General features: G+C 49.5%; 3 pseudogenes; all 3 read right to left on the bottom strand.

Annotated features, from left to right (window-relative positions):
• On the bottom strand, window positions 1–213 carry LOC126422657 (U2 spliceosomal RNA; annotated as a pseudogene).
• A 3,281-nt stretch (window positions 214–3,494) lies between these two features.
• LOC126422646 (U2 spliceosomal RNA) lies at window positions 3,495–3,707 on the bottom strand (annotated as a pseudogene).
• Window positions 3,708–6,979: 3,272 nt separating this feature from the next.
• LOC126421761 (U2 spliceosomal RNA) lies at window positions 6,980–7,192 on the bottom strand (annotated as a pseudogene).
• Between the last annotated feature and the right edge of the window lie 3,281 nt (window positions 7,193–10,473).

Here is a 10,473-nt window from a genome sequence, read left to right as displayed (position 1 = left end):
TTTAGGTGGGCCGATCCCGACGGTACTGCAATGCCGGGCCAACCCGCGACAGAGGTGGAGCAAGCCCCTAGCACTCCGTCATAAGCCAAAAATGAGTTTAATATTCTGGTCGTGCAATGCAGGACGTATCAGATATTAAGCTGATAAGAGCAGATACTACACTTTTTTTCCCTCCTACCTCCCCTATAGCCCTACCTTTTCCTCTCCAAAAATGCCGCCATCCTCTAGTGTCGACGCAGCACGTAAAGCAGGGTGTTGTTAGCAGCAAGACTTATTGCCATAAACCGAAAATAAAAGCGGAGGCATACTCTGCTATGCCTCAGGGGGCGACGACACACTCCTCAGAAACACACTTCCCTCTGCAGGTGTGAGGTAAGTGATGATGTTAAAAACTAAATAGAAAGAAATAAATAAAGACAGAAATGAAGGCAAAAAAAAAAACAGCGACGGTAGCACACTCAAACGAAACTGGCGAGATAATCCCATAGCCCATAGAATTAACGAAGTAATAATCCCCTAAGATAGATTATGTGTTTTCCAATTTTCCAATAATTTTTCATACAACGTTCACACAATTTCCATGTTACCAATTTCCATATTATCAGTATCATAGAGCAGTCTACTCTAGTGATGCCCAGAAGGCCAATATCAAACCTGGGGTATGGTTAAGTCAAGAGTAGTTTGAAAGTCCGAGTGACAAAGATCCAGGGGTACACTCAGGCAATTCTTATACGAGGTGCCTTACTCAGCCTGGACCACCTTTTGATAACCATGAACCATTGCAACTTTAAGAAATCTTGCAAAAGTAATGGTATATTTCCGGTCACATTCCGCCAGGCGATGCTGGCTCCAAAGGTAGTCCATGAAAGAGACAGCATCGGTGAGGCAAAGGTCATAGATCGTGAAAATGGTGTGGCCCAAGAGCCACACCACTGCGTTATGTCGTTTTCGGGGGTTGGTCTGAATATCAGGCGTAAGGAACCAGTCGATTGGCACATAGTCCAGTGTAGTCCCACCGATCAGCGCTAATAGCACACGTGCAAGGTCCCACACTTCTGTGACGTGAGGGCATAAGAGACGATGCTCTCTGGTGTCTACGTCACCACATCGGCCGCAAGCAGCCGAGGGCCATAGGCGGATGGCCGCCAAGCGATGATTAGTGGGTATTAAATTGTTTACAACGCGATACCATAGCGCTGAAACTTCTGTGGGGAGGGCTGGGTGGTTGATATTAGCCCAAGCTTGGTGCCAGATGACCGATGGTCGTCTGTCCTCCAATTTATGTGGTGTGGGCTGGCTCTCGAAGCGCCTAGTAAAGGCGCTTTGATGTGCGTGCCTTGTCGGTGGCCACTGTTAGGACGTAACTTTGATTGAGGTAATAGACCTTGACTGCCGTCATCCGGAATGTAATATGTGTCAAACATACTGGTTCACGCGCCGATTGTGGGCGATAACGGTCGAAAAGCACCGCTGTTGTCCCACCTGGGTCAATCTCACGCAAAGTGGCGATACGGTGAATCAGGATTGCCGCACTTTTGCGGGGAAAGTCAATGAGTCCAAGGCCACCATCGACCTTTGGCAGTGTACAAGTCTGTGCATCAACTTTGAATAGTGCATGCCGCCACAACAGGCAATATACTGTTTGTGAGATGGCTCTGCTGGTTTGTTTCGGTAGCGTAAGGAGTTGTGCTACATACCATGCCCGTTATAGGATGTAAGTATTAATCAGTTGGATTCAATGATGGAGGTCGAGTCGTCGATCAGTGTGACTCACGCAAAGTCCTCTGATGCGCGTGAGAATCCGCCTGCACGTGAGTGTTAAGATGCGCTGCGGACAGGCAGTCACCTCAAGACCCAAGATACGTTGTTCCCCTACAATCCGGAACCATGGGCGCTCGATGGTCAATGATCGTGGTCCTAGTGGGATTAGCACCATTTTGTTGACTTTTAACATGGCACCGGATGCTCGTTCATAAACGTGGAGGACTCGGCGAACTGAATCGATGTCCCTGGCGTTTGCTACAAACACACCTACACCATCCGCGTATGCCGCACTGCGGAAGGTGACGCCTGGGAAAGGAACACCATCGACCATTCGTCCGATGTCACGCAGCACGGGGTCCAAAGCGATAAAATACACTGACAAGGGACACCCTTGTCGAACTGATCGTCTGATGGGAATTGGTCGTGATCTGCAGCCGTTCACAATGATTGTGGAATTTGCTCCATCCAAGAAGTGCCGGATGACTCTTATGAAGTGCTCCCCGAAACCCATCCGCGACATAACGGCCAGCAGGTAAGGATGGGAGACCCTATCGAAGGCACCGGCGAAATCTAGGGATCAATTGCAGCCGGGGTTCGAGCGTCGGCGGTGGGTGAGTAAGACAGCATCACGGTATATAGAAGCAGCGGTGAAGGTGGTTCGATTCGAAACGCCACATGATTGAGTGGGACAAAGTACCTTATTCATTACCTGTTTAAGACGTGAAGCCACACTTCGTGCCACCAACTTATAAACAGTGTTAAGAACGGTGATGGGACGTACGTCTCTAGCCCGACAGTCGACTGTGACCTTTGGATTAAGGGCAATACGTACAGCTAGAAAATCGGCGGGTAGCTCGCAACCAGCAAAAATCTCCTCGCACATTTTGCAGGAGCGGTCCCCTAACAGGCCGGAACATCTAGCACTTCAATTAGTGCTGGAATGGCACAATCGAAGGGCGGTATCCTTGCGGAGTACCGCCAGAGATGGAAAAACCGCAGTGTCAGGGCCTAAATGCTTGCAGCATGTACGCTCCACATGTGGGAGTCACACATGGTGGTGCGGGCCGATATGGCAACAGGCGACCGTCGAAAACATCGCAAAGGCAAGTGCCGGAGGGAACGACAAAATACGAGAGCACTCGTCAACAGCCCAGTACCACCCTCCATGTCGAGGAGTAAACTGCGACTCCCATTTGAACGCCGCTAGCTGCCAGGCCAGTGGAGAAGCCGTGAGGCCGCCCCACAGCAGCGCCAGGCCGGCGCGAGCTATACTGGCGCGAGCTACACCTAGCCGAGTGCTTACATCGTCCACCGCCTACTGCATATGTGTGTGTGCGTGTGTACCACGTATTCTGCGTGCGTGCGGCGGCGGCGGCGACGACGACGACGACGACGACGACGACGACGACGTTCGCGAGGAGCTAAGGTTATAACTCCAAAAAATATTATTAAAATTATCTGCGATAGGACCATAAGAGACGCTAACGAGGCATCCGAAGGCACTGTCCTGTGCCACCATAAATTACCAGCCTAGCGTAATGCGGCTGCAAGTGCGGTCTGGCTAACACCAAAAAAAAAATTCTTAAGATAATTTTAAATTAATTAAAAGAAATCGTGGTGTGTAAGCAACTAACTACTAGGCACATCAACAACTACGACAAGTTTTGCTACCAGCGGAATATCTGATCACTGCAGAATGTTAACCCATTTCAGGCTGTGTTTTAATTAATTTTAGGTGGGCCGATCCCGACGGTACTGCAATGCCGGGCCAACCCGCGACAGAGGTGGAGCAAGCCCCTAGCACTCCGTCATAAGCCAAAAATGAGTTTAATATTCTGGTCGTGCAATGCAGGACGTATCAGATATTAAGCTGATAAGAGCAGATACTACACTTTTTTTCCCTCCTACCTCCCCTATAGCCCTACCTTTTCCTCTCCAAAAATGCCGCCATCCTCTAGTGTCGACGCAGCACGTAAAGCAGGGTGTTGTTAGCAGCAAGACTTATTGCCATAAACCGAAAATAAAAGCGGAGGCATACTCTGCTATGCCTCAGGGGGCGACGACACACTCCTCAGAAACACACTTCCCTCTGCAGGTGTGAGGCAAGTGATGATGTTAAAAACTAAATAGAAAGAAATAAATAAAGACAGAAATGAAGGCAAAAAAAAAAAAAACAGCGACGGTAGCACACTCAAACGAAACTGGCGAGATAATCCCATAGCCCATAGAATTAACGAAGTAATAATCCCCTAAGATAGATTATGTGTTTTCCAATTTTCCAATAATTTTTCATACAACGTTCACACAATTTCCATGTTACCAATTTCCATATTATCAGTATCATAGAGCAGTCTACTCTAGTGATGCCCAGAAGGCCAATATCAAACCTGGGGTATGGTTAAGTCAAGAGTAGTTTGAAAGTCCGAGTGACAAAGATCCAGGGGTACACTCAGGCAATTCTTATACGAGGTGCCTTACTCAGCCTGGACCACCTTTTGATAACCATGAACCATTGCAACTTTAAGAAATCTTGCAAAAGTAATGGTATATTTCCGGTCACATTCCGCCAGGCGATGCTGGCTCCAAAGGTAGTCCATGAAAGAGACAGCATCGGTGAGGCAAAGGTCATAGATCGTGAAAATGGTGTGCCCCAAGAGCCACACCACTGCGTTATGTCGTTTTCGGGGGTTGGTCTGAATATCAGGGGTAAGGAACCAGTCGATTGGCACATAGTCCAGTGTAGTCCCACCGGTCAGCGCTAATAGCACACGTGCAAGGTCCCACACTTCTGTGACGTGAGGGCATAAGAGACGATGCACTCTGGTGTCTACGTCACCACATCGGCCGCAGGCAGCCGAGGGCCATAGGCGGATGGCCGCCAAGCGATGATTAGTGGGTATTAAATTGTTTACAACGCGATACCATAGCGCTGAAACTTCTGTGGGGAGGGCTGGGTGGTTGATATTAGCCCAAGCTTGGTGCCAGATGACCGATGGTCGTCTGTCCTCCAATTTATGTAGTGTGGGCTGGCTCTCGAAGCGCCTAGTAAAGGCGCTTTGATGTGCGTGCCTTGTCGGTGGCCACTGTTAGGACGTAACTTTGATTGAGGTAATAGACCTTGACTGCCGTCATCCGGAATGTAATATGTGTCAAACATACTGGTTCACGCGCCGATTGTGGGCGATAACGGTCGAAAAGCACCGCTGTTGTCCCACCTGGGTCAATCTCACGCAAAGTGGCGATACGGTGAATCAGGATTGCCGCACTTTTGCGGGGAAAGTCAATGAGTCCAAGGCCACCATCGACCTTTGGCAGTGTACAAGTCTGTGCATCAACTTTGAATAGTGCATGCCGCCACAACAGGCAATATACTGTTTGTGAGATGGCTCTGCTGGTTTGTTTCGGTAGCGTAAGGAGTTGTGCTACATACCATGCCCGTTATAGGATGTAAGTATTAATCAGTTGGATTCAATGATGGAGGTCGAGTCGTCGATCAGTGTGACTCACGCAAAGTCCTCTGATGCGCGTGAGAATCCGCCTGCACGTGAGTGTTAAGATGCGCTGCGGACAGGCAGTCACCTCAAGACCCAAGATACGTTGTTCCCCTACAATCCGGAACCATGGGCGCTCGATGGTCAATGATCGTGGTCCTAGTGGGATTAGCACCATTTTGTTGACTTTTAACATGGCACCGGATGCTCGTTCATAAATGTGGAGGACTCGGCGAACTGAATCGATGTCCCTGGCGTTTGCTACAAACACACCTACACCATCCGCGTATGCCGCACTGCGGAAGGTGACGCCTGGGAAAGGAACACCATCGACCATTCGTCCGATGTCACGCAGCACGGGGTCCAAAGCGATAAAATACACTGACAAGGGACACCCTTGTCGAACTGATCGTCTGATGGGAATTGGTCGTGATCTGCAGCCGTTCACAATGATTGTGGAATTTGCTCCATCCAAGAAGTGCCGGATGACTCTTATGAAGTGCTCCCCGAAACCCATCCGCGACATAACGGCCAGCAGGTAAGGATGGGAGACCCTATCGAAGGCACCGGCGAAATCTAGCGATCAATTGCAGCCGGGGTTCGAGCGTCGGCGGTGGGTGAGTAAGACAGCATCACGGTATATAGAAGCAGCGGTGAAGGTGGTTCGATTCGAAACGCCACATGATTGAGTGGGACAAAGTACCTTATTCATTACCTGTTTAAGACGTGAAGCCACACTTCGTGCCACCAACTTATAAACAGTGTTAAGAACGGTGATGGGACGTACGTCTCTAGCCCGACAGTCGACTGTGACCTTTGGATTAAGGGCAATACGTACAGCTAGAAAATCGGCGGGTAGCTCGCAACCAGCAAAAATCTCCTCGCACATTTTGCAGGAGCGGTCTCCTAACAGGCCGGAAAATCTAGCACTTCAATTAGTGCTGGAATGGCACAATCGAAGGGCGGTATCCTTGCGGAGTACCGCCAGAGATGAAAAACCGCAGTGTCAGGGCCTAAATGCTTGCAGCATGTACGCTCCACATGTGGGAGTCACACATGGTGGTGCGGGCCGATATGGCAACAGGCGACCGTCGAAAACATCGCAAAGGCAAGTGCCGGAGGGAACGACAAAATACGAGAGCACTCGTCAACAGCCCAGTACCACCCTCCATGTCGAGGAGTAAACTGCGACTCCCATTTGAACGCCGCTAGCTGCCAGGCCAGTGGAGAAGCCGTGAGGCCGCCCAACAGCAGCGCCAGGCCGGCGCGAGCTATACTGGCGCGAGCTACACCTAGCCGAGTGCTTACATCGTCCACCGCCTACTGCATATGTGTGTGTGCGTGTGTACCACGTATTCTGCGTGCGTGCGGCGGCGACGACGACGACGACGACGACGTTCGCGAGGAGCTAAGGTTATAACTCCAAAAAATATTATTAAAATTATCTGCGATAGGACCATAAGAGACGCTAACGAGGCATCCGAAGGCACTGTCCTGTGCCACCATAAATTACCAGCCTAGCGTAATGCGGCTGCAAGTGCGGTCTGGCTAACACAAAAAAAAAAAAAAAAATTTCTTAAGATAATTTTAAATTAATTAAAAGAAATCGTGGTGTGTAAGCAACTAACTACTGCGCACATCAACAACTACGACAAGTTTTGCTACCAGCGGAATATCTGATCACTGCAGAATGTTAACCCATTTCAGGCTGTGTTTTAATTAATTTTAGGTGGGCCGATCCCGGCGGTACTGCAATGCCGGGCCAACCCGCGACAGAGGTGGAGCAAGCCCCTAGCACTCCGTCATAAGCCAAAAATGAGTTTAATATTCTGGTCGTGCAATGCAGGACGTATCAGATATTAAGCTGATAAGAGCAGATACTACACTTTTTTTCCCTCCTACCTCCCCTATAGCCCTACCTTTTCCTCTCCAAAAATGCCGCCATCCTCTAGTGTCGACGCAGCACGTAAAGCAGGGTGTTGTTAGCAGCAAGACTTATTGCCATAAACCGAAAATAAAAGCGGAGGCATACTCTGCTATGCCTCAGGGGGCGACGACACACTCCTCAGAAACACACTTCCCTCTGCAGGTGTGAGGCAAGTGATGATGTTAAAAACTAAATAGAAAGAAATAAATAAAGACAGAAATGAAGGCAAAAAAAAAAAAAAACAGCGACGGTAGCACACTCAAACGAAACTGGCGAGATAATCCCATAGCCCATAGAATTAACGAAGTAATAATCCCCTAAGATAGATTATGTGTTTTCCAATTTTCCAATAATTTTTCATACAACGTTCACACAATTTCCATGTTACCAATTTCCATATTATCAGTATCATAGAGCAGTCTACTCTAGTGATGCCCAGAAGGCCAATATCAAACCTGGGGTATGGTTAAGTCAAGAGTAGTTTGAAAGTCCGAGTGACAAAGATCCAGGGGTACACTCAGGCAATTCTTATACGAGGTGCCTTACTCAGCCTGGACCACCTTTTGATAACCATGAACCATTGCAACTTTAAGAAATCTTGCAAAAGTAATGGTATATTTCCGGTCACATTCCGCCAGGCGATGCTGGCTCCAAAGGTAGTCCATGAAAGAGACAGCATCGGTGAGGCAAAGGTCATAGATCGTGAAAATGGTGTGCCCCAAGAGCCACACCACTGCGTTATGTCGTTTTCGGGGGTTGGTCTGAATATCAGGGGTAAGGAACCAGTCGATTGGCACATAGTCCAGTGTAGTCCCACCGGTCAGCGCTAATAGCACACGTGCAAGGTCCCACACTTCTGTGACGTGAGGGCATAAGAGACGATGCACTCTGGTGTCTACGTCACCACATCGGCCGCAAGCAGCCGAGGGCCATAGGCGGATGGCCGCCAAGCGATGATTAGTGGGTATTAAATTGTTTACAACGCGATACCATAGCGCTGAAACTTCTGTGGGGAGGGCTGGGTGGTTGATATTAGCCCAAGCTTGGTGCCAGATGACCGATGGTCGTCTGTCCTCCAATTTATGTAGTGTGGGCTGGCTCTCGAAGCGCCTAGTAAAGGCGCTTTGATGTGCGTGCCTTGTCGGTGGCCACTGTTAGGACGTAACTTTGATTGAGGTAATAGACCTTGACTGCCGTCATCCGGAATGTAATATGTGTCAAACATACTGGTTCACGCGCCGATTGTGGGCGATAACGGTCGAAAAGCACCGCTGTTGTCCCACCTGGGTCAATCTCACGCAAAGTGGCGATACGGTGAATCAGGATTGCCGCACTTTTGCGGGGAAAGTCAATGAGTCCAAGGCCACCATCGACCTTTGGCAGTGTACAAGTCTGTGCATCAACTTTGAATAGTGCATGCCGCCACAACAGGCAATATACTGTTTGTGAGATGGCTCTGCTGGTTTGTTTCGGTAGCGTAAGGAGTTGTGCTACATACCATGCCCGTTATAGGATGTAAGTATTAATCAGTTGGATTCAATGATGGAGGTCGAGTCGTCGATCAGTGTGACTCACGCAAAGTCCTCTGATGCGCGTGAGAATCCGCCTGCACGTGAGTGTTAAGATGCGCTGCGGACAGGCAGTCACCTCAAGACCCAAGATACGTTGTTCCCCTACAATCCGGAACCATGGGCGCTCGATGGTCAATGATCGTGGTCCTAGTGGGATTAGCACCATTTTGTTGACTTTTAACATGGCACCGGATGCTCGTTCATAAACGTGGAGGACTCGGCGAACTGAATCGATGTCCCTGGCGTTTGCTACAAACACACCTACACCATCCGCGTATGCCGCACTGCGGAAGGTGACGCCTGGGAAAGGAACACCATCGACCATTCGTCCGATGTCACGCAGCACGGGGTCCAAAGCGATAAAATACACTGACAAGGGACACCCTTGTCGAACTGATCGTCTGATGGGAATTGGTCGTGATCTGCAGCCGTTCACAATGATTGTGGAATTTGCTCCATCCAAGAAGTGCCGGATGACTCTTATGAAGTGCTCCCCGAAACCCATCCGCGACATAACGGCCAGCAGGTAAGGATGGGAGACCCTATCGAAGGCACCGGCGAAATCTAGCGATCAATTGCAGCCGGGGTTCGAGCGTCGGCGGTGGGTGAGTAAGACAGCATCACGGTATATAGAAGCAGCGGTGAAGGTGGTTCGATTCGAAACGAAACATGATTGAGTGGGACAAAGTACCTTATTCATTACCTGTTTAAGACGTGAAGCGACACTTCGTGCCACCAACTTATAAACAGTGTTAAGAACGGTGATGGGACGTACGTCTCTAGCCCGACAGTCGACTGTGACCTTTGGATTAAGGGCAATACGTACAGCTAGAAAATCGGCGGGTAGCTCGCAACCAGCAAAAATCTCCTCGCACATTTTGCAGGAGCGGTCTCCTAACAGGCCGGAAAATCTAGCACTTCAATTAGTGCTGGAATGGCACAATCGAAGGGCGGTATCCTTGCAGAGTACCGCCAGAGATGAAAAACCGCAGTGTCAGGGCCTAAATGCTTGCAGCATGTACGCTCCACATGTGGGAGTCACACATGGTGGTGCGGGCCGATATGGCAACAGGCGACCGTCGAAAACATCGCAAAGGCAAGAGCCGGAGGGAACGACAAAATACGAGAGCACTCGTCAACAGCCCAGTACCACCCTCCATGTCGAGGAGTAAACTGCGACTCCCATTTGAACGCCGCTAGCTGCCAGGCCAGTGGAGAAGCCGTGAGGCCGCCCCACAGCAGCGCCAGGCCGGCGCGAGCTATACTGGCGCGAGCTACACCTAGCCGAGTGCTTACATCGTCCACCGCCTACTGCATATGTGTGTGTGCGTGTGTACCACGTATTCTGCGTGCGTGCGGCGGCGACGACGACGACGACGACGACGACGACGACGACGTTCGCGAGGAGCTAAGGTTATAACTCCAAAAAATATTATTAAAATTATCTGCGATAGGACCATAAGAGACGCTAACGAGGCATCCGAAGGCACTGTCCTGTGCCACCATAAATTACCAGCCTAGCGTAATGCGGCTGCAAGTGCGGTCTGGCTAACACCAAAAAAAAAAAAATTCTTAAGATAATTTTAAATTAATTAAAAGAAATCGTGGTGTGTAAGCAACTAACTACTGGGCACATCAACAACTACGACAAGTTTTGCTACCAGCGGAATATCTGATCACTGCAGAATGTTAACCCATTTCAGGCTGTGTTTTAATTAAT

The sequence above is a fragment of the Schistocerca serialis genome, chromosome 1 (assembly GCF_023864345.2).
Source record: "Schistocerca serialis cubense isolate TAMUIC-IGC-003099 chromosome 1, iqSchSeri2.2, whole genome shotgun sequence".
Classification (NCBI taxonomy): Eukaryota; Metazoa; Arthropoda; class Insecta; order Orthoptera; family Acrididae; genus Schistocerca; species Schistocerca serialis.
This window is presented reverse-complemented; position numbering and strand designations above follow the sequence as displayed.